Here is a 25,038-nt window from a genome sequence, read left to right on the forward strand (position 1 = left end):
GGAAACGTGTCCCCAGGAGAGACTGAACCAGTATGGGTACCGCGCCAGCCTCCTCTCTTTGGAAGCCGCCATGTTGGGAAGGGTTAATGGTTTTGCAAGGTTTCAGAGTGGCTTCCCCCCGCAGCACAGGTTTTTACTCGGAACTCTCCGGGTTACTCCGGAGGGACGACCTTTCCGTTCCCCCACAGCCCCGGGATGCTCACTCCCGCCGAGGGACTGTGCCCCGGGGAAGGCACCGGGGCCGATGGGGACCGTGACTGGCCGTGGCCGGCGGCAGGCCGCCAGGTTGGCCCTTCCCACGAGAGACCCCGGCCTCCGCGGGGGCCTCCTGCCCGCCCTCTTCAACCACTTGTGGGGAAGCCCGCCTTTCCCACGAGCGGAGGGGCGCAGGGGGCGGCCCGGACCAGCCACGCACCCGGGGACGGGGCTCAACGTTGGAAGAAAAGGGCGGCGCGGGGTGGTTGCCGTGCCCGGCGCCCTCTCCTGAGGGAGCGCCACCTGGGCAGGTACATACCCAGCCCCGGTAATTAAAATTACCGCCCAACCCGGTTAATATGCGCGGCGCTGAGGCTGAGACTTTGCCCCGGGGCGCAAGGGGAGAGGAGAGACGGAGAGAGGCCGGGGCCGGGGCCGGGGCCGAACGGGAACAGCCCGGCCCGACCGCCGCTGCGGGGCTGGGGCCTCGGCCGCCCCGCGCGCCCCGGCGTGACGTCACGGCCCGCGGCCAATGGGCGGCGGAGGCGCCCTGATGCCATGGCTGGAAGTTCACCGGCGGCGGCTGCTCGGTGCCCCCGGCCCGTCGCACCGCCGGGGCGCGCCCGCTCCCCGCTCCGGGGCTCTTCCCCCGGCCCGGCCCCGAAGTGCGCGCCCCCCGCCCGCCCATCCCGGTTTCTTTAAGCGCTCGCCAGTACTTTGCCCAGGCGCTTCCGCTCCCCGCGGGGGAGCTTCACCGGGAGTGCCGCGTCTCCCGGGGCTCGAGGCGGGCGGGTGTGGGGCGGGGGGTGTCAGGGCGCTCCCGCCGGGCAGGGCCCCCCTCGCCCCGCCCCCCGGTCCCGGTCCGCAGCCCCGGCGGCGCAGAGGGGAGGGAGCCGCCCGGCCCGGCCTTCCTGCGCTGGGGCGGGGGGAGCGGCGGCCCTCCCGGCGGGCGAGGGGGAGTCCGGGGAGCTCCTCCCGCGCGATCCCGGCAGCGGCAGCGGCAGGAAGGGCAGGGCGGGGGCGGGGGCTGTGCCTGTGCCGGGGGGGGGCGGGCGGTTGGCGGGGGAGGGGCCGCCGCCGCCGCCGGGCGCAGCAGGCTGAGGGGAGGTAGGGAGCGGAGGCGCCGCCGCCGAGGGCCGGGGCCTTGGACGCGTCCGGCGCGGAGCGGAGCGGGAGAAGGAGGAAGGGGAAGGGGGGAGCCAGCCAGCCAGCCGGCCCCTCTCGGAGGACGCGGCCCGCATCCGCCCGGGGAAGGGCAGAGGGAAGCGGAGGGGGGAGCGAGCGGGCGCCGCCGCCGAGGAGACAAAGAAGCGGAGCCCGCCTGGGCTGGGAGCCTCCCCGCCGCCGCCGCCGCCGCCCGCCCCGCTCCTCGCCGGCCGGCCGGAGGTAAGCGCGGCCGCGGGCGGGACGGGGATGGGGCCGGGGCGGGGGCCGGGGCCCGCCGTAAACTTGTGGCGGCCGCGGGGGGGAAGGGCCGCCGGGAGCGGGGGGAGGGGCGGGTGTCACCTGGGCTGGGGAGGCCCCGTCGCCGCCCCGGGGGGGGGGCCGGTACCTGCCGGGGGCGGCACGGGGGGCCGGGGAGGTGTTTGTGTGCCACGTCCAGCTGCGGGAGGGGGGGCCGGGGGCGGCTCCTCCTCATCCTCCCGAGTTGCTGCTTGTGAGTGTGTGTACATGTGCGTGACAGCCGACGCTTCGTGCCACCCGCCGCCCTCCCGGGGGGCAACGGCGGGCCGGGACACCCCCTTCACCCCCCCGCGGGGCTCCGCGCCTGGCCCGGCCCGGCCCGTCGGGCGAATGGAGGCGGCGTAGCCGGCGGGCCCGTCGGCGGTGGAAGGCGGGCAGCGCCTCCCGGCCGGAGCGCGGCGCAACCGGAAAGTTTCCCGGGCGGGAGCGCCGCCGCCCCGCGCTGGGCACCGGCGGGCGGTCACACCGGGCTGCGGCCGAGGGTACGGCCTCCCGGGCCCCCTTCTGTCTTGTTCTGTCTTCCCGTTCCCGACTTTCGACTTACTCGTGCTGAAGCCGGGGGTGTTCATGAGGAGCGCGGTGCAGTCTGCTCCCGGTCGATGCCAATGTAGGTAAAGGACGTAAAGCTTAAAAAAAAACCCCCCCCCCCCAAAAAAAAAAAGTACAATTATACCTCGTGTACTGACTGCTCAGTAAAGCGCATCCCTGGGTGTTTCGGGAGGAAAATTACTGAAGTTTATAAGGCTTTTCATCCCGTTTTTAATTAAAAATGTGCCCACACTAACAGATACCCCTTGCTGGCAGGCTGGGCACCATGGCCCATCTCAGATAAAGTTGTCGGATCGGGTTTCAGGTTTGTAATTCGGGTCTGACCTGCGACTGGCTAATCGTGAGTGCCTCTCGACTCTAGTTCCTACGTTAACATCTCCCACTGTGTTTTTTTTTACAGTGCATGTGGCTCTCTGCATGTATCAGGGTTATTCCGTGGATTCCATGTAGCATTTAACTCAGAACTGTCTTGTTCCTTTGTTACTTTAAAACTTGAATGCTGACTGAACCTCGGCAAGAATTTAAAGCGTTCTTTAGTTGAACTGCATTTCTTCCCCTTGCTGTGAAGCAATATTTGTTTCTGAGGAACATACTGCTACTGTTGTAGCGGCTCGACGTAGGAGAATTAGACTTCTCTTTCATGAAACGTGGTAGTGCCCTTTGTAAAAACAAATCTTCATGGCCTAACCACGCGTGGTTTGTATCATTTGAGAGTTTGGACTGGTAATTTAATATGGAGGAATTTGAAAGGGCTCACTGGATAGGACCTTATGAAGAATTTCTGTTTGAAAGTACTTGTTTTGCCACTGCTTTTTAGGAATCTGAAACAGTCAGCACCATGTAGATGATGTTAATAGTACTGTATTTTCGTTTTTAGGATTATAACTTCTGAAGTATAATGCTGTTGCTTCTTAGAAATACTGATTTCACAACTCCGGAAATTGAAATCCTCATTCTGACCCAAGTCACTTTAAGCAGTTACGCAGATCGCTTTGTCTTCATAACTGGCTTGCTTCTTGAGACTTTGACAGAAGATGTCACTTTTGGGAGCAGTGAATAAATGTAGAGATAGACGGCACCTGTACCAGGAAGATCAAGACTGTAATTAGCAAATATTTTTATATAGGCCATGAAACAGATACAGACTCGTTATGATGTTAGCTCTTATTGCTGTCGTTCTGTCATTGCAACATTAGCTGTTGTATTGGCCTTTCATTTCTACCAGATGACATTTCTGATTGCTGTTGTGATATAATGATACACAAAATCTCTTTTGCCATATTTTTCCAAAACCAATAGCAGAGTTAGTCCTTGATTGTCTGCATAGTCCTTTTTATTACATACTTGCTACTCGATATATGATAAATTAAAAAATTCAGCCTTTAGCTTGTTAGTGCAGTGGAAAGGAAACTTCTTATCTCCCCTTGCTCTCTTTTCTCCTGTAGTTTTCTGGCTAGCTGTGTGGGAGCGTAGGGAAAGGTATTTGCTCTCTTATGTGTCACCTTGCATCTTCTGTCTGCTAAAGAAGAGGGACAAGGTCAGCGGCGTCTGCTTCTTTTCCAGCCTTTGTTTTTTGTACCTTGTGTTGCTACCTTATTGGTACGGTACTCCTGTGCGGTGCTCATGGCTTTCCTCGGTAGAAACTGTAACAGTAGCAACTCAAAAAGTGATGCCCAGATAAGCTTTGTTTGCTGGTCATGGTCTTGAGCAGCAGCAAAACTACCCGGAGTATCTGTGTTTTTCATGCTCCTTGAGCATAAAAGCTGCTTCCAGACTCATGGAGACAGGTGCTGTATCAATTTACTTGCTGCAGGTTTGAAATCAAAACCAAGGCATCTTTGAATCCAAAGCGTATGTTCTAGAAAGTATTTCCTGTTTGCATTGAGGGACTGATGGTTTCTAAGCCGTGGGTATTCCCCCCCACCCCCCGCTCTGTGTTTTGGGGAAGGAAGATTGCTGGTGGGGAATTATTATAGATTTTTGAAGGAGTTTTTAGATAGCTGAAAACTGTCTGTGAAGCCAGATGCTACCGTGTTTGGGTTAGTTTAGTCGGACCTGGTGTAAGGTGCTGGGCGCTCATTGCTGGACACCCTGCTCCCCTGAAGTAGGTCATCTGGCGTCTTGAAGAGGCAGAGAGTTGAGGCGCTCTGCAGGAAAGCTGCTTTCTACTTCTACCAAAATAATAAACTTAAAGGCAATACGCTTTATCCTTGTATTTACTAGGTATACAGAAATGTTGCAGAACAATAGTTTCCACAGAGTGGAAGTCAAGAATCCTTATTAGTTCCTGGACTGGAAGACTTTCAGAGAGTACTGGGATGGTGTTTGTAATGGGGGAAGTAGTGTTGTTTCTTCCTCCTAAAGCATGTAAGTGAGGCCTGCACTATTCATTTAACCAGTGCACCATTGTCCAGTCTTCTGAAAAATGTACTACGTGAGACCCTGATGACTTACACCCTTTGAAAAATGACTTCTCTGTTTATTTTGCTTTGCAAATTTATGAATGTTGGCCCAGGTATCCTAAGCCCATTTCTGTTTTGGGTAGTTCTATTTAAATTTTTCTTGCAGATTCAATTAGGCGCATTAGTTTCCTCATAATAACGTAGTCGTCAGTGTTCTGCCCAATTAAACCGTTGCTCTGTTCAGTGGTGGGTAAAGTAATTCTTTCAAGTGTTAAGTTGTTTTTTTTCTTGGAGTAATCTTTTTTTCCCATCATAAGGATTCTTAATTGTTTCATAAATGCTAATGAAATGAGTAAATTGGAAGTGCATTGAAATATGAAATATTTTTTTTATATTCCATTAAATATATGTGAGACAACAAATGAATTTGTTTCTCACCGTTAATGAAGTGAGTTTTTATTTTAAAACCAGCATAAATAACCTTGTGTGCAGTGAGGTGGCCTGTCAGTGTATAGTTTTTAAGCTTTAACAGAGTATTGTAACTTTTAAGAATTCAGGTGCAGAGGAATAAATCTTGATTAGAGAATAGCAATCCGTTGCATTTTCAATTACTGCAGCTATGCACAATAACCCGATGTCAATAAAGTTTTAGAAATACTCGTGCTGAGAAAAACATCCTGTTAGAGTGGAAGCTCAGACATGCTGGTATAGCCAGTATTTGTTCAAAGTCGTAGAAACAAACTTTGTGGCTTAGAGGCTTTTTTCCTCTGTAGGTCTGTTGTGCTGGTTTTGGTCCTGATCTCATTAACAAGTATTAATATGGTGACATGTAACTAATATTGATTATTCTGTGAAGCAGACAGTGGGGTGAACATGTTGGGACTCTTGGTAGATACGTGAATTCTCAAAAACGCTGTTTCTCTCTTACAAACACGACAAAATACAGATGCAAAATAAAATGCAATACAGGTATGTTTTTGATCTAGGCTGAAGAAACCTGATCCAGTTTTCCTCAACTCATCTAAGTTATTGTCTGCAGAGTATAGAAATAGATGTGAAAACAGGTAGTGAGATACACCACAGAGTATAGCTGAAACTTAATTAGACAAAACCTGGTATATTTAGTATGTTTACAAAATCAGGTAGTAACCTTCTCAGGCAACCTCTTTTTTGTTTGTTTGTTTTTTTTTTTTGTTTTTTTTTTTTAAGCAAATGAAATATAAACTTTGTTTCCAAGAAGATTTTTAATTAAAAAAACAAAATTATAGTTAGATGGTAACTCATTACTGTTATGTTTCAGCAGGTTGTGCTGTTTTGATAGATAGGTCGCTTTCTTCTTCTGTCGCTTCAGCAGGTGTCTGCCGTGTGGTCCTTGGAAGTGGTTAGCGTTTGCTGTGCCAGGGCTGGGCTGTTTAGCTGAAATGGGTCAATAACCAAAAATAAATGAACAGGCCTTCAGATTATTACTTCTTTGATAGAAAGGCAGATTTTAGTCTTCTGAGCCATTTAAAGTTTCTGAGTTCTAGAAATGATCAGAGTATTTGTGAGGGCCGTAATAAGGAGAAGTGACAGAGGTGTGAAAGAGGATACTGAAGTTTAGCGAGAGGCTAGAGGCTGCGGACGCTCTTCCTGACGCAGGTGAACTGGGTCACGTCCTCCTACGGTGTGAGAAGCTGCTTTTAGCTGAGTGCCATCTCTCGGCTGTCTTTCCCTACAAGTTACACTGGATCCAGCTCTATGCAAATACAGAGGAGCTGTCAGACCCTGCAGGAGAATGGGAAGAGGGTTAGTGAAAGCAGGTGCTTTCTGCTCATGCTGGGGTGAGATTCTGGGTTCTGCTAGCAGTGCAGCATTTGAAAAAAAATTATGCTTTTTATTTTTAAGAAAACTAAGCTGTTTAAAAAAATCAGTCCATTTCTCTTCTGATTTAACTATATTGTCCTTATTTACATTATTTTTAAAAAGTCATTAAACACTATTTTAGAACCTTTCCTTCAAAATGAGAATAGATCCTTGCAGGGTGGGAAGTTTTAGAAAGGAATGGTGATGTTCATTAAGCATACAAACTATAAATTAAATATATTGGGATTTTCTAACTCGACCTTCTTGTCAAATTTAAGTTGGCTGAAATAATCCTTGTTGTATACCAATTAAGTTTTTAGTTAGCTATATAGTAGAATAAAGCAGTTCATGAGTAGTCCCTTCACAGGTTTAGGAGACAAGAGGAACATTAAATCCTGTTAAAAGTCACTCTACATATGGGGAGTTAAATCGGTGTATTACTCTGAATTTCTTCAGGGCATTCTGGACTAACAAAACATTTCAAGGAACAACAATAAATTAAGCCTCCTGTTCAGCAAACCCTGGCACCGATACTGAAGGAGAGGAGTCCCAAGCATCGATCGGACTGACCTCTTGGTTTTAATGCAATAGGAACACCCTCAGCATAGCATGGCTGCAAGGTTTTTCCTTCCTGTTCTCACAATAGCAGCGTATTCATCACACTTGTTTTCTCCCACATCCGTTGTGTGTCGGACTTGGCTCCCAGTGCCATCCTGGGCTACCGCTGTTCCAAGGGAGTTGACCTCTTAGTTGGCATCCTAATGACGCGTTGGGTGATGACAAGTAAAGTATTTTTCAACCTTTTAATGCAGAAGGAGAGATACATGGCTGTATGATATGTTCTCGGGCTGAATTTTGATAGCTGTCATGACAACAAATCATGCGTTCATTTCCCTGAATGGATGGTGTCCCTCCAGACACACACTGAGTGTTATCAAATTTGACAGATCTTGAATGATGACATGTCAAGGATTCTGGATTCCACCGCAGGATACTTGGGCTACTGCAAATGCACGTTGCCACCTGGCTTAGCAAAACTCACTGTAGGCTTTTTCTTGGTTTTGAGTTCAGGTGGAAAAACAAGTGCCCTTTGGGTTTTTGTTTGTTTTGTTTTAAATAGATTTAGCATTTGTTGAAAAAATAATTGGTAATTTTAGATTGAAAGTTTGTTTGCTAGATTAGCAGAAGGAAAAAAAAAAGAGGTAGTTGGACTTCATCCAGTCACTTTAAAGATGTGTATGGTTCAGATTCTTTCAGTGTTTTTAGTAAGAACTTCAACAAAACCAGAAGAACAAGTGTTGAGTATTTTTTAGGTCAGAAGTGGGAACTTTATTCAATGAATTTTCATTTTGTGTTAGTGCTGTCAGTCAGTGATGATACAAATGCCCCACGTTAGTTCTGCTGCGGAGGGCAGGGATGGGAGGCGACACCTGTATGGATGGGCTGCAAACGGGGCAATGGCACAGATGGTTTGTTTGGCTTATTTTTAGCCTTGGCTGTTGTTTATTCGTGAAGTTGCAGTTTCAGTTGGACAGCTGTTTCTGGTTTAACCAGACTGCAGAAGTCTTGAAAAGTTGGATAAAAAGCTGTAAATACTGATTTTCGCGTGTTTTGTACGGGAATGTTACGCTGGGTTACGGTCTGTCAGTATTTAGTGCTCTGGTAACTCTCACTCAGATGACCTGCAAAGAGCAGTTTTACATGAGTAGTGTTGTATTTATTTATTTATTTTGAGTTGTGAATTATTTTTAATAGCAATACTGTCTGGCTATACCTTTAACATATGTGAATTAAAAATTGGTACCATTTAGCTGCTGGAAAAAAGGTACCATGTTTGTATCTTTAATTAGTTCTTCCTACCAGAACTCATTGAAATCCTGTGGATGTAGTAACTTTGGAAATGTAAGTTAAGACATAGCGTTTTTCCCAGTGAATATTGAAATTTTGTGAAGTCCCTGCTATTTTTGCAGCTTTGTGGTTTTAATTAAGAATGTTTTTGTTCCAGCCGTAAAAGAAATTGGCTACGGTATATCTTGCTTAAATGTGTTTCCCTTTAATCATTGCATGTTGAATACAAAAATATGTAGATGACCTTTATAGGTATAAAGATGTATATTTTTACATCAAAAAGAGTGTAAGCCATTTAGAGTATAAACATATTGAGCTTCACCTTTCCTGTCTTTCAGAAAAAAGAATAAAAGAAAAATTGATGATCAATCTCCTTCCTTTACATTTTCAGGTCTGTAGGCAGTCTTTCTGCAAGTGCTTCAGGGATAATATAGAAATAATTATATTGTGGACTATTCATAAATTCACACTGTTTTGAATTCCATTTAATTCAAAGAGAGAAAGAAATTAATGCTAATATCCAAAATAATTAATGCTATAATAAAGTTTCTGCCTTCCACTTGACACTGAATGACTTATGTTCTGTTACATCAAAAGTCTTAAATCATTTTGAGCATTCAATATTAAAATTCTAGTTCATGAATATTAGAAATTTAATCAGATATCTCAGTAAGGACTGTGTAGATTGTATTGGGTTTAAACACGGGTAATAATAAAGCTCGTGTTTAGCACAAGTATCAAAATATGACACATCATTTTTATGAGCTCTGAGGCTCTTAAGGGATGCATGGGGAATCGTAATGAACTGAAATGTTATAGACCTCCTATGACAGAAAACTATTAAAGTCTGTGTAATGTTGTTATTGCGGCAATGTGTGTCTACTGCCGTTAGTCCTGTCTTGTAATACTGATGGTTGTATTCCTTTAGGATCTTTTCTGGTTTTGCTGACAAGAGATCCTGGATGTTTATGTTCAGATATTCCTTTCGCCTCTCTGGAACGTTAGGAAGATGTAACATCTTGACTTTGCCGAAATATTTGTTTTTTGTATTATATCCCAACTTTTCCTGCTGTGGCCCTGTGAAAATGCAAGCAAGTGCTTAATACCTTTAGTGATCCTATTGGAATGAATGTCTCTTATTTACAAAACACGAAGTTGAGCCATAAGTATGTCCTTTTCAAGACAAGAACCACAATTACATTGCAGGTCAACTCTTTTAGTTATGCATTCTTTAACTTGTCTTGACATGTATGTTAAATTGCATGTTGAACTTCTGCCTGCAGTGTCACATAGCCAGCTTATTTTTACAGACAGACTTTACACCTATATATTGTGTATTATATTACTCTATCGGCAGTCCCATAAAGTCAGTGGGACTGCAATAGTTTAGCATTGTTTAATGAATGATAATACTGAGATGTTAAAAAACAGTGGATCAGGCAGTGCTTGATATAATGCCTCCTTAAGTTGGTGAAAAAAAGGAAGTTAGTTCCTCATGGGGAAAACAAGAAATGATTTAGTCTGGTGTTTAATTTTAAAATACGGAAACCTAGAATTTAAAACAGAAACCCAGACTGTATGAAAGCAGAAAAAAGGAAAAATTAAAATGCGATGCAAGAAAAGCCCTTAAATGTATTGAGGGTTATAATGTCTGTTTTGGAGGAATCGAGGTTTGAAGATAAGTATATTAATGCAGATCATTGAAATAAACAATTTTTAAAACTCTTCCCCCCCGTGATTTAACTATGATACATTGTTTAATGGTGCAACTAGACTTAGTTTCAATCTTCTATGATAAAAGTCTTTTTAACTTGTCCTTATGATTTATCTGTTCTGTTCTTTGACTTTTTTCTTCTCTTTCCGGATGGATAATTTTAGTGGTTAAGTAGTTGGTCATTTGGATTCCTTTGAGATAATATAAGTGACATGCTCGTGGTTAAAAGAAGATACCATACATAACTACAATCGGAATTAATGGCCATTCCCTTACTCTTCTGCAGCAACGGCATACATACCATTACTAAGTGTACATAGCATTAGAAGCAGCTTGGTATTCAGTAGATTATACTGTGCTTGCTAAGCAGATAGTAAAATTTTAAATGTTTCATTCTTCAAAGCTAGCAATCCTGAGTCTGATGTCAGCAAATCATGAATGCAGGTGAGTCAAGGTGGAGTTACGCTAGAGAGAAGATAATTTTTCTGCTGGTTGAGGTAGAGCACCTGTTGCTGTATTATCAAGTCACTTTAGTTGCAGAAAAACTTAGGAGGGGTCTATATATGTACAGACCCTAGATCAGCAAGATAATCATCAACTAACTTGTGATCGTAAAGCCTTTTTCTTGTTGATTGTGTAGAGAACAGCTTGGCATTGCTAATTCCAGGTGCATTTGGCAGTTTAGAAATTGTTTTTCAATGCACGAACCGAATGTGTTTGGCAAAGGAGCTGGTAAGGATGAGCAATGAGGGAAAGGCTGCATGTCCCCCAGGTCTCCCGTGCTCCGCAGCCACGTGGGGAGGTGTTGGTAGAAGTGCAAGGCAGGGCTCGTAAACTGTGAGCAGCTCAAAACCCAAGAAAACGAAATGCAGTGTCAGACAGCTTCAATCGTGTCCACCTGTTGGCTCTCATCCCAGCCGGGTGGGGGGAAAAAAAATCAGGTGTTGCCTTTTAAGCCCCAGCCCTCAGGCAGCACGGTCCTGCCTGCAGGTGAGCCCGCGCTGTGTCTGCCTGGGCAGCGCTGGCAGCCGAGAGCCGTGACCTCCCTCTGCCACCCCGCTGCTCGGCCCTGCCTGCCGCCTGCCTGCCGGGCAGCAGCCTCGGCTCTTGCTTCTGCACCGTTTTCCTGGGACCGGGTTTTTGAACGTAAGGGATGTGCCCAGCTTGCAAGACACCACGCCTGATGTTAAGCAGCTGGATTTCAATGGGTTGTTTAAATTGCTGACACCGTCCTTCTAAAACTGTGGTGCCTACTAGATGCAAGAAAACCCTGACGAGCCCAACCCCCAAAAACGCAACAACAATCAAAACCCCAAACCCAATAAGAATACTTGCACCTGGTATCAATATAATTCATGGTTTCGGTGGTTGTGTAGATGCATCTTCAGATTTTCTTAGGGAAATACCATTTTATTTTACAAAGTTTGTAAATATTTGATCTTCATTCTAGAAAAACTTTAATTTAGTTGGCACATGCCAACACGTTGTTGTGTTATCTAAATGGACGGTGATCACCTCTGCTTTGTGCCTTTCTTAGTCTTTTCCCCTCCCCCTTTTCCATTTTGCAGTGTTTTGTACATAGTTAGGATTGGGAATAGCCTTGATTGTGAGTGGATATGTTTTTGGGTTGTCTGTAATCCATTCATATGGCAGCAATGTTTCAGCAATTAAAAAAAAAAATTAGATAAAACTAAAAATAAAAAAAAACACGTATCCTGTCTAGCATGGTTACACTCATTTGGGAATAAAATGAGCAAGATTTGACTGAAACATTGCAGTTAAAAGTGATGTTCAAAAATACAGTTGATGAGGCTTCTGAAATTAGGACAGATTATCCATACTTTTGAACCCTCGTGTACAATGTTTCTGTATAATTGTTTTAAACTTTCTTCTTCCATGAATATGTTCTGTCATTGCATTAGGGTATTGGGGTGGGCTCCCACGTGTTTCAGTCAATAAAAGTCTTTCACTAAATAAAACAAAACATTTTCACATTGAGAAAAGTCGTGAATGTTTTACGTTGTTTTTGTATCATTTTCAGTGCAATTGTCTTAAAATATTGTAAATTTACGGAAGGCTAAAATGAATGCCGTGGTGTGTAACCATCCTGTGGAGAAGTCTGTGTGTTCCTGCAGCTGCTGTATGAGAGTGATTGTCATACGTTGTCTTGAATCACGCAGCCCCTTGCTCTAATTCCTCTTTCGAAGCATCCGAATCCGCCTTCTTCCCCCCACCTCCCTTTTGCTCCCTTTGCAATACCAGGGTGGGCACTGGTCATTGCCTTAGAAATACACATCTTCTGATTAATTCACTTTTTCCAAGCAACTTTAGAGGCTGTCAGGTAGCTGAATGGCATCCAGCTGCTGTGTTATGAAGCCCCTTGTCTAACTGTCTGCTGTTAAAAAAGTTGCTGTGGAGGCTATTCCTCGTGTATTCTTCATGCCGAAAGAGTCTTTCCATTAAATTAACAGCTGTGAATAGGATTTGGTTGAAGATATTTTTGTTCTTATTTTGTTGGCTCGCTATTCGAAGCATATAGTTGCACACCAGTTGCAGAAATGAGGTTGTCTGCTTGCTTTGTCTGCTCAGGCTGGGAGTAAGTACACGGTGCCTTACAGGTTATTCTGTTGAATGTTGTGTTTTCATTTCCTACCTACATCTGTATATGCCTGCAACCTGCTATTTGAGAATGTTTTGTTAAATCTGAACTGAATTTATGAATATCACTGTGGTCCAAATTGGGGTAGGATTTACCAGTGTGAATTGGCTTTGGACTAAAAAGAATTGTATAAAAATAACACCGTACTTTCCTTCTCTATGCAGCATCCTCCTCCTGCTTGTCCACTCTTTATCGTGGGAGAGGGAGAGCTGCTGTAGTGAGAAATGCGTGATGAGGTCCAGCGCTGGATCTCGGTGCGACAGGGAGTTGGGGGAATGGCAGAAGCAATCTTACTTAGATTTTTCTGTTTTCCAATAGTTGGATATTCTCATTTTAGTAATATTTCTCCAGAATGTTGCTGTTACGAAAAATCTCTGTTCTTCCGTACTGAAATGTAGCCTGGGGTTTTCGACTTGTAGATGTGCTGTAATATACTTCGTGACAATTGCTGATTCTGAGGCTTTTATATGCAATACCAATCTGAAACTTTTAAATTTCTAAGGGTAGGTAAAGGAAAGTGAGTTGGAGAATAGAAATCCTGAGTTTAGGGAGAGTTGGACAAGGGATGCATGATTTGCAGTTAGTAGCATTAAATGTGTATATAGCTTTTTTTTTAAAAAAAGTTTCATTTGGACATACTTCTAAGATTGTTTTTTAAAGTCGATTTTTTGTGCCTACCAGCTTTCACTGCAAAGTGGACATAATGCAGGTTGCTGAGTCATTGACCCTTGTAACCAACAGTTTATATATCTTCAGCTTGTTTAGTTTCATACCAAGAAGGAGTAGAAAAGTGACTTTTATATAAAATCACTAGGTGAATAAACTTGTTCACAAAGGAAGGGCTTTAATTTTTCTCTGGTATGTCTAATTTTTTATCATTATGTGTGGACTTACAGAATGTGCTCAGCTGAGATTGATCACTGGTGTGTGAAATGACCAAATTATAACAACGGAGAGTTTTCTGAGGTGGGTAATATATTTTCATATGTAGCTTCCAGCAATGAGTTTAATACACTGAAGGCCACATTTTCAGTGCTTCTGTTATTGAAATGTAGTGCTCTGATCGTTTTTCTGCTAAACTTCAATTTAGAGCTTCATCTGGAAAACATCCAAGGAAAAAAAAGCATCAAAGCAAAATAATGAGAATTGTTTCGGAATGCAGGAAGGTCTTTAAGTATAAAATTAAAATATGCAGCAAGAGCTTGAAAAAGGGCATAGAACACCTTAAAGGCTAAATCTGTAAGTAAGAAAGGAAAATAGCTTTACTGGCACGTGCCTTGATGTTGTAATAGTTTGCTAACCTTGGGTACAGGAAGTAAACTTTTACGTTCTTACTGTTTATAGCTTCATTTCCCATTTTGAATCTTTTGGCTTTGCTTCAGCTAAAGGATTTAACAATCCATTTTATTGATAGATCCCCAAGGAGTATATTACCACCTGCAGAGCTCTGGCTTGGTCCTCTGCTCCAGTTCAAAGCCACCAGGTGAACTCTTCCAAATATTTAATCAACTGAGTTATGATACTCAAGCCACTTATGACTATGTTTAATTAACTTTTCCCAGTCTTAGATTTGGGACTTAGTCAAGAAAAGCACATATATGAAGAAGAAAACTGTGATTAGAAGAAGTGTATGCACAGTTGAGATGCTGTCTCTTCAGCGTTTTAGTTGTGACGATGTGAGAACTGCTATTCTAGATACTTTTGTCGGTCTAGGATAGTTTGTTGCCAGTGTAGTAATAGTTGTGGGAGGATGGTAGAGTGTGTGCAACTTCAATGGCTGACTGCTTTTCTGTTTTTCTAGACCTACGATTAAGAATATGGTAAAAGTTGAATTTCAAACTGATGGCCGATATATTTTATTGTAAGAATAATTAAATAAGAAATCTCTTTGGTATTATCCAGGAGCACCTCTATATGTCATGCTGAAGTCATTCTCTCATTTAGGCTTCCCATGTGGGATTTTCCTTTCTTTGCAGCAGACCTGGACCTGTCAAACACGGACTTGGGTTCTTCTTGAATTGTTCTGGCAGCATCAGCAGGTGGTTTCCATGCAACCTGCAAAACATGTAGAAAGTTCTGTAAAGTGCAGATTTTCTAGGGCTTTTGTTTGTTTTTATTCTGCCTTGCAATGAATATTAAAATGTTCAGGAAATTTAGCATGCTTTATTTGTCTGCTGGGCCCAGTAAAATTTTGCTGTAGCACGTGAAAGCAGCTTTTCAATCCCAGCTGCAAGCTCAGTATACCTCAAAAGCCCAGTTATTGGCTGCGGAGGGAGAGATCTGTTCATCAACCTAAATCTTAGCAGACATGGGGATTTTCTTCACCTCTTGTATTACAGAGGACTCTTCTGCTTGCTTTAGTTTCTACATTGTCTTTCCAGCTCAGCCCACGCATTTTTCTTGCTTTTCTAGGAAGAGCTTCCCTAGATGGCAACACCAGCGGCTGGCAGCTCTGTGTGTGTTAGGCCTGGGGAAAAAGCCCTGGCTTTCTCAAAGCCCACTGCCACTGGCAGCAGCGAGCAGCTGCGCTGTCATCATTAGGAGATGTGAGTGGCAGATATGTGGTAGTCTTGTCTCTGGATGGCCGAAACACTCATCAGCTGGAGTAGCTGAATGGATCCTGGTCTTGGATGGACATGATTGATTAGTATAGTGGAACAATGTCTGTGCTATGTTAAATACCCCAATTGATGCTGCCGTAAGTTGTTTCAGGTGCTTGCAAATATTCTCTCCCAGTTAGGATGGAAATGTGCTTGATTTTCTTCCTTATACATAGAAACCTTTCAGTAGGTCTGGATTAGACTCTGATTACAGAATCACCTGTACTTCCTTGCCGTCTTCCCAGTCACCTCCCCATTCTGGATAAACATTATACATACACTGTCTCCACAACAAATTTTGCTATGGAATATGCACACGGGAAGTTCTTCAGAGACTCTAGGATCCACCTCTCTGGAGTAAGATTTTTTTTCTTGATTTCTGTGTGTGTTTCAAAACAAAGTACCACCCCCAAAGCAGTTCTTGTCAACAGAGTTATTACTCACTGTTAATTTTCATCCTTGGGGTAAAAAGATGTGTGCTAAGATAACTTAGTTTCAAGAGGCAACATGAGGAGAAAAGAGAGGAAGGTAAAACTGAACGTGCCAACAAAAAGGTGAATGATTCTCCGTTTCTCTGTATCTGTGTCGGAAAATACCATGATCTGTGATTCCAGCCTTGAAAGAAAAAGCAAGGAGGAAAATTATTCCAGTCATGTAATGTCATTTGATTGCTGCTTGCTAATCTGCATTTTCTTTCTTAGAAAAAGAAAAAGGATCGTTTCGTCACAAATTGCAAATAGTGGAAAGTAGAAATTGTAGTAGAAGGATGAACTAATTGCTTTCTACCTTGGACTTGCTCATTTTGGCAACAGCAAGATGTTTAGCTCAGCTCCACCAATTTTTTTTGAAATGTCACTCCAGTTTGCTGAGTTTGAAGTCTGTGTGATTATTTCAGTCAGCAGAAGAGCTTTATTTCTTTTTCAGGTTTAAAAAAAAATCTGTTTGCTAATTGTTCTGTTATTTTTTTGAATGTTACTTCATAATGTGCGCCATTAAACTTTGTATACAGGAATGGGAAGAAGTAATTATTTCTTCTTCAGTTGGTTCACACTGAAATAGCCATAAAACTCTTGATTCTGATTCTTCACTGTTTTGCAGCTTGTAAATCATTTACTTCGTGCTACAAGTGCAACATGTTTGTATAATTCTAGTATTGATGTTGCTGTATTATTTCTACTTCAGTCTCACTTAAGGCAAGTGTAAATAACTTTACAGAGTTGCAAAACAGTAGGGAAATAAGTCTCCATAAGCTAAGGCATCAGATTTATTTTCTGGGGCAAATGAAGAGGTTCTTTGAAGCCTGATCAAAAGCCCAGGCTCTCGAGTTGCATGTAGTATAAAGTTGGTGGCGTTTGAGCAGAATCTGTTGGCTTCAGGAGGTGTTGTTTTTTTTTTTTTTATTGGGGCTTTATATCTCTGGAACCCATATTCAACATATTTCTGGAAATGACAAATGCACTGCCATATGGCATGCCAGATTTCAAGCCACTCCGAGGTGCATGTGTGAATTTTAGAGTGCCTGGAAGAAATGAATGAAAACCACATTCTCAATTTTATCTATTGCTGAGCTCTGAAGGCAGAGGAGGGGGGAGGCTTTGAAGTAAATTCTGCTGGAGGGATTGCATGCTTATTTCTGAACTGCTGTCCTAATGCAGCAAGGGGTAGACGTAATTTATGTTTCAAAATACACACTAATTTCAGCAGGACTGTCAGTTTACGTGCCGCTGTGTTTATTCTGGGAGATGCTAAGAAATACTGAGCACCCTTTTGCTACTGGCAACTCTGTTACCATTTTCAATCCTTCATTTCCAACACTTTTGGTGCCTAAACCTCTCTTTAAGGCTTTAATGCCTGAATTTAATTCTTATGTATTGTTGAACTGTTATTTTTATATATACTGTGTCTCCTTAAAAGGTTCTGTATTGATTGTACTTCATGAGTAGATTCCTTAAGCTTTTGTTGGTTAGTAAAAGCTGAGGAAGCATTATTGGAGATATTTGTAGCAGGGTTATTTTTAATCCTGGAGACTCTATGAAAACTTTTTAAATGCAGAAAAGATGTTTGGGGAATTTGTGTCAGGTTTTGGTTAGAAAAAATGCCTGCTTGCGAAGGGCAGACTAATAAGGTAGTTCCTTATTAAGATTAGTTGTGTTCATGTAAACTTACACAAAATCTGTGAATTTTCTTCAGAATCAAAGACAATGAATTTTGAAATTGTCTTTATATAGGAAGGGGAGGGGGGGAACTTACTTGTGAGATAGATGATTTGAATGATTAATATTTTGCCACAGTAGTTGCTTAGCTGGTAGAATTTGTTAAAATTAATTCTGTCTTCCTGTAGCAATAAGAGAGGGTTCACAGGGGAAATCATGTTGCTCTGCTAAATCCTTCCCCCAAATTTTTCTTTTAAAAAGTGTTGTACCTTGATACAGTAATTGTTCATAACCGCTTCCAACCCGCAGCCCTTATGCTCTTTGATTTGAATGAAACCCCAAGGCTTTTGATAAGATTGTGAGTTTCCTCCATGTTAGATCATCTCCATGGTTCAGTTCAACTTGCTGTGTGCCAGTTAATTGCCGTTTCTGACCTTGAATGAAAGCGTGTGTTGTGTGCTCCTGTTGCAATAAAAATGTGACAGCAAAGGGATGGTATTCAGTGATGTAAAGCAGCAGTTTTACATATGTTTATAATTACCGACAATTCTGACGTTCTTAGTCACACAACCTTCTGGTGGAAAAATGTTTTCCTTCCTCCTGGAAAATACCGATTCATTAGGCCTATGTTAATTAATAAATCAGTTTGACGAGGATGGATCTTCTGGTGAGTGTCAAGAAGCAGGAACCTGCGGTTCTTGCTGGCGGCGGGCAGGAGGGCCAGGAGCTGCTCCGGGGATCTGGGCATGCGCCTGCCTGCTCCGGGCCACGGGGCAGCTCTCCCTGGTTAGAGGTCGTGGCCAGGGGTGTGAACGGACACAGGGTGGGGGCTTCCTGATGCTGAGAGCATGTCCTTTTGTGGGGGGCAACGGGTAAGTGTCTGAAAATTCAGGGAGGTTTCTAGGAGGGGAAAATTATATCCTTTCTTTCTCTCCCAATGGGCTTTTTTTTTTTTTTTGTGAAATCTATCTTCAAATGATCTTCCCCTTTCTGAGACAAAGGATTTTTTTTATAATTTAAGCAAACTTTTTTTTTAATACAGAATCTCAGTTTCATATCTGTACTCCACTTAAAGACTTCTGCAGTATAAATAAAAAACCCCAACAATAATAAGACATTGTTCTTTGCTGTTGAAATTCTGTAACACCATATGAAGCATTAAGCGTGTACTCAAAGTAATATTTATTTGTGATCAAGACTTTGGCATTTCTGAAATGCAACTTCTGTTGTTTTGGTAGGAATAAAATAAAAGACATTTTAGAGTTTTTAGCTTTACCTGTTTTACATACAAAACAATTTTTAAGCATAGTGCGCTGTGTCAGAATGGTAATACACTTCTCAAATTTCCGTCCATATAGAAACTGGTTTTGAAATGGTTTAAGAGGAGTATTAGTACATTGTGGATTCATTAGTTAGGCCTCTCTCTTCATATCTTCATTTGAAAACTTTTCTCCCACTTTTTCTAGAAGTGCTGTGTGTATTCACATCTTTAAAGAAACTTCGAAAAATCACAAAATGAACACGTAGTCAGACATTTGAAGAATCCCTGTATGCTGAAAGTTTTCATCTTGTGTCTTTGACTTGGATCAGAATTAACAACAAAAATCTCTGCAATTCTTCCCCTTCTGAAAGACTGGCTCGAATTCATTAGTATTTTATTTTATCTTTCAGGATTAGAGTTTAAGATGGATGATCAGGTTGTTCAGCCTGGAGAAGAGAAGGCTCCGGGGAGACCTTATTGTGGTCTTTTAGTACCTAAAGGGGGCTTATAAGAAAGATGGGGACAGACTTTTTAGCAGGACCTGTACTGATAGGACAAGGGGGAATGGTTTTAAACTAAAAGAGGGTAGATTTAGACTAGATGATATAAGGAAGGAATTTTTTACAGTGAGGGTGGTGAAACACTGGAACAGGCTGCCCTGAGAGGTGGTAGATGCCCCATCCCTGGAAACATTCAAGGTCAGGCTGGACAGGGCTCTGAGCAACCTGATCTAGTTGAAGATGTCCCTGCCCACTGCAGGGGAGTTGGACTAATGCCCTTTAGAGGTCCCTTCCAATCCAAACTATTCTATGATTCTAAATACAAAACCTTAACTAAAACCTGAGATCTTTTGGTGTAATACTCAGCGTAGATGGTCTGCGTTTCCTTTGTTGTTTATAAATTTCCTTAAATTTATTATCTCTGAAATTTTAGTGTATCAAAAAGGATGTCTGCACCTGGGCTATTACCAGCCAACCCTTTTCTGTCAAATTGTTCTGAATACTTCAAAAAAATCTGTTATAATTAATGGTTGTTTGTCATCAGCTTAATTAAGAAAACTAAACTCTGCATAGCTCTTCTGTGTGTATTTTTCCTTCCCTGTCTGTGCAGGGAATTGCTAATTGCATAAAATCTTTCTGCATGTCTTTCAGTGTTGTTCCTCTTATGTTTTGGCTGCTCTTGTCCTGTTTCTTCCTCCGCTTTTGCACTGCTCGACCTTCTCATGTGAGTTGTCACACCAGCTTCCCACTCTGTATTGTACGCAAGGCGTGGAGTCTTTACCAGACGCTTACTAAAAGACTACATCTGCTATGCAAGCTCTCCTTTCGAAGACACCAGTGAGGAGCGATTTGGCAGACCTCTCTGCAATAAAATTAAGTTGTGATTGCATGCCCATCCAAGCTTTAATCTAGATATTGCAGGTAATGGCAGTAATGAAGATGGTCTAGCAACCAGGATATATGCCCGGTAGACTTGTACTGTCGTTTACATGTTGGTACTGTTTGGAGAAGCTCTGTAGACCTGAAGCAGGCCATCAATTTACACATACTTTTAGTTCTGCAAGTTTTCTTTGAAACTATAGATGTGTGGGGGTTTTGTTTTGTTTTGTTTTGGATTGGTTTTTTTTTAGTGAAGAATTGTTTCGTAACATTTGGTGGTAATTAGCCTGAGTCAGTCTTTCGAGTTGTGGGGGAAATCCTGCCCTGCTGAGAATTACAGAAGTTCTGTGGTTGATTTTTGAGGACCCCATAGTCTCATTCCATTTTTCAGTAAAGCTTTTGTATAGGTACACAAGATGCTTTCAGAGCTTGCGGACCTGTATGTATTAGTCTGATGGCTCATTCTTTAATTTGACATCATAAATTTGACTGAGTAACATGTGCCAAGCGCTTTTTAAAGCTGATGTTTATGTCGGATTACCTACTGTTCTGCTTGCCAGCATAACTCTTCTTCAAGTAGCAGGTCCAGGCAGTCCTCCTGCCTCTCAGCTCTGGGGAGAGCATTGATAGGAAAGAGAAGTTTTTGCCTGTGGGTATATTAAAAGGCTGGAAGAAGAAACAATACTGCCCTCCTCGGAGGTGATCGCTCCTTCAAGAATCTGAAGCTGTGTTCAAAGAGCAGGCGTTTTCAGTCTGTGACAGCTTTGAGTTTGGTTCTCAGACCCAATGTGCTCATTTGAAGCTCCCATCAAGTTGTACTCTGCAGAAAAGAGGAGTCATGTTTCTGTGGTGAAGCCAGCCAGCTTTTTTACGTGGCAAAGCTAAAACTGGCTTCTGAAACATAAGTTATGCAAAGTGTGTAACATTTAGCTTTACAGTTTATAAGTGCAGCACTATCTTCTTCAAAACTTCATTACTGATCAGTAATAGGCATAGAAACTCATGCTAGGGAATTTTGGTGGGTATGCGCTCTGGAGGTGTTGCTTTTTTTCCTGTCCTCTGTTTCCTTTGCGTCTCACAAAGTGAGATAGTAATCTGTCTGTAGTAAAAATAAGTAAGCCTGAGTTGCTTTGTTCCATGTATATTTTGAAATGCTGAATATTGATTGACCCTTCTTGAGATCATTAATGCCCGTTATTAGCAGGAAGGGTAAGGTAGTTCTAGTTGAACAAGTAAGTTTGCACAGGTAAAGTTACTACAAGTTAGTAAAATGTAAGGTGAGAATCATTTCTTGGCAAAGGAAGGAATTAATGGTGTACCCATTAAAGGGGGGCAGAACCAGTACTAGATGATGCATCATGCTTTTTGTCCTTGGTGTTGCTTCACTGTGGTGTGTTTATTTCTGACTGTTGGACCATCACCAGAATTTTGAATCCTGTTCGCACAGGGTGTCTGTTCCTGGACTGATTTTTTTTTTTTTTTTTAAACATAATTTTTTGTTACCATATGTCAAATGTGCTAAGAACTTGAAGCTTGTTGCACTGCTTTCTTATGGTACCTAGTGTTTCTAAAAATACAGTAGCTATAATTTAAGCCCTTGATATGTTCGTAGTCTGTATTTAGGCTCTAGTTTTGAAAATTCTTGATTTTTACTGGGAACTGTTACTTTATATTTGTCAAGAAGAAAGCACTCATGGCATTTGTGATATCGCTGATTTAAATGGAAGGTTGCTATGACTGATTTTTTGAAGAAAAATTGTGTGTATGCTTTAGCAATCGACAGTGGGTTTCTGAGACTGTTACTCTTAGGTTTCATGGCAATAGACTGTGTTCTGAAGCATGTGGGATGTCTGTGCTCTTTTGCAGCTCGAGGGGTGTAAGTTCTTGTTGTAGGATCTGTATTTGCCATCATAGCTTACTGAAAGGAATGGTAAAATACAATGAAAGCAAATATAATTAAAATCCTGTAGAAGGGAGAGGAAATCATTCCGCCTCCTTGAAAGTAAACCAGAATTTTCAGAATTATTTAAGTATACAAGTGCAATTTAGTGTTTTCAGCTCTTTATTAACTTTAAAAACTAAGAGATGATACTCTTAGCTTCATTTTCAGGTAAAGACATTTGGATCATGAAGCTGGCATCTTCATATTTTTGTAAGGGAAGCTTATGTTCCCTAAGGTCTGTTATATTGCTCAAAGTTGCAGGCGGAGTTAATTCAGGGTCTGTGGTCTTTGGCTTTTATTGTTCCCTAATGTGGCCTGCCCATAGTTTTAGATACAAGATGAAGATAAATGGGAAGGACTTAAATTGGAGCAAAAGGTAGGCAAAGCAGTGGGGAAAGCATTTTCAAGAGCATGCAGAAAAAAACCTGTGGAAATACACTAGAAAAGGCCATGTGACTGAGTAATATGCATGGAAAAATGCCTCTGCCTTTTGTTTCCTTTTCTAGCAAAAGGGAAATAAAATCAATAATGTTACTGTCTTTATAATCTCTTCCGCACAGAGAAAGCTCTGGCCCAAATGTTCCCATTGAAATTGCAGAATTGGAGGATAAACCTTGAAATTACTTAATTACCCTCCCTTCCTCCCATCAGCATCCTCTCTCCCTCAACCTGGAATTTACTTATTTCTCATGGTTTTACTGACTATTGGTGGTAGGCATGTAAAGGACAGAATTTAATAAAACTATAACTAAAATTGTTTAATGGGATCACTGAAATATTTAGAAACTCTGAACCTTTCTGTCCTAGCCCCAAAGTGTCTGGGGAATATGTTTGAAAGTGGACAGCATATGTTTTCCTGGCTTTTGTGCTTTAACAACAGATCATGTCTTTAAATGTCAGCATGACATTTTGATTTCTAGCCTGCATGAGGAAGATGACTTAGTCAGGTCAGCTATTAAGAAACAGCTATTCAACAAGGCTCTTACGCATCCCTCAGAAAGAGCTTTGACTGTGGTGACTGCTTACTACCAATGAGGGATTTTTTGTTTGTTTTCTTTGGGTTTTTTGCATTCCCAAAAGAAAGGTCAGACCTGAAAACCTATAAACAGTAGTCACTGGGTAGTGAGACAAGCTTGGGAAATACTGTAACAAAGGTAGGGGGCACATGGATCCATAAGTTAACTCCGTTGAAGTGGTAAAGTATTCAGGGCTTCTGAAAGTTGTGCAAATTTACTTTGCAGTATTTAGCAATGATAGTTTTTTATATACAGATAGGATAAGAGCTTACTGAAAAATGCCATTATCTTTTCAGTACCCTTCAGATTGATGGGGTTTTGTTTTGCTCTCCCCTCCCTGCTTCCCAACTTGATGTTACCCTGCATCAAAGGGTTTCTTACCCAGGAAATCTTTAAAAAAAAAAAAAAAAAAAAGAAACTGTGACACCTTTGGAGTAAATGTTGAATTCACTCGGTGGTGGTTGGTAGGATTTGCATGTGTTCATGTGTTTTAAGCGTTGAGCACCAGGACAAACTTCTGTGCCACAAGCAGAAGGCTCAGGCATTTGAGAAGCATGAAATAGCGATGGCCAACTGGCTTCTTCAAGGGAGGGTGGGAAGAAGTGGCGTTTCCCAAGTGTCCCTGAAACGCCTGGCAGAGAAAGAGAAAATTCAGAGCTACCTTCCTTGTAAATGAAATTTTATTAAGCTGTGATTGCCATCTATGTCATACTGTAAAGATGGTTGAAAAACGTGCTGATGCTCATTTCGTTCAGTTTATTGTCATACCGTATGGGATTTAAATGAGACCTAATAGAGTAGTAATTGGATTTGCAGTGCCTGTGTGACACAAAGGAGGATTCATGGTGCTGTGCTCGGTGTGTTCTAGAGAGCAAATGCAAAAATGAAATCTCTTGTAATAAAGAACTGGCAACAAATGGATTCCTTGTACATATTCTTAAAGTTAAAAAAAAAAAAACATTAAAGCTGAAGAATTTTGTTCTAGGCTTTGCCAAAACGTTTCTGACAGCCTCATTGACTGCATGGTTCAATTGGAAGCTATTTTAAATAAACTCTGTATTTTTTCATTGTAAGAAAATACTCACAGTAAAGTATATTACTAACAAGTTTAGTAAAAATTATTGTGTCTAATATTCTAAGTTACGCTTTAACAGCAGAAAGTGTGGTGGGTTACTGATTTGAATTTGGTCCAAACTGGTAATATCCAAAATTGATGGCTTGCAAAGGGATCTCTGTGCATGCCTCTAAAAATGATTTTGAGATTAAATGCCCTGAGCAGGTGAAGATGGTAGGTGGTCTTCATTGGCACTGCTTTGAATTAAGGCTATCTCGAGTTCTGGAGTGCAACCCTGGATTTTGTATATTACCTATTTCTTTGGATTTCTTCTTGAATTAGCTGTACACTCTAGAACTTACCAATTCTTGACCAAAAAGGCTTCTTATTTTTAGACTTTTCTGAATATCCCTAATGACTGTGCTCAGGAAAAAAAAAAAAACAACCCAAGAGCAATAAAAAAACCCTACCTCTAACTGTGTGTGTCTTGGTGTAAGAAGCACAGCCTGGCATGTGCAATCCTAAATATAGGCCCATTCATAATGAATGCTTTATTCTCTCCTGAATTTGATACCGTGTTGATAGCAGAAGCACTCGCAATATATGTACAGTGAGTTACATCCTTACCTTTGAAAGCGTTCTCTCCAGTATACAGACAGATCAGGGTTAGAAGCTTTGTCTGAATCAGTGCCTATTATTTTTCATCATCATTCACTTACATTTATTTAAAGGTTTATTCATCTATTCGTAATAGAGATAAAGGTTTCTAGTTAGAATGCAGTTACTAACCAATATATATTGCTTCAGTTATTTGGCACGTGCAGTTTTTTCTTTAGTTTTGTAGCAGTCTCTTGAATAGTTTCATTTAAAAAAAGTTTCAAAAGCAGTTATTTTAATATGCCTGCAAAGAAAGAAATCAAAAATCCTTGTATTTTTTTCTTTGTTAAATTAAAAGGCTAT

At 42.1% G+C, this 25,038-nt stretch overlaps 1 protein-coding gene across 2 annotated transcripts in view; it reads left to right on the plus strand.

Annotated features, from left to right (window-relative positions):
- Positions 1–1,291: 1,291 nt before the first annotated feature.
- The window catches only part of NCK2 (NCK adaptor protein 2), an 87,598-nt gene continuing 63,851 nt past the window's right edge, over positions 1,292–25,038 (plus strand). Inside the window, exon 1 of one of the 2 annotated variants that reach the window (XM_075136185.1) lies at positions 1,292–1,581. The gene's annotated coding sequence lies outside the window, so the exon portion shown is untranslated. Of the gene's footprint in view, positions 1,582–13,558; positions 13,640–25,038 lie in introns of those variants that run through there. The other variant, XM_075136176.1, reaches the window with a different exon arrangement.

This window comes from Calonectris borealis, chromosome 1, assembly GCF_964195595.1.
Source record: "Calonectris borealis chromosome 1, bCalBor7.hap1.2, whole genome shotgun sequence".
In the NCBI taxonomy this organism is placed as follows: Eukaryota; Metazoa; Chordata; class Aves; order Procellariiformes; family Procellariidae; genus Calonectris; species Calonectris borealis.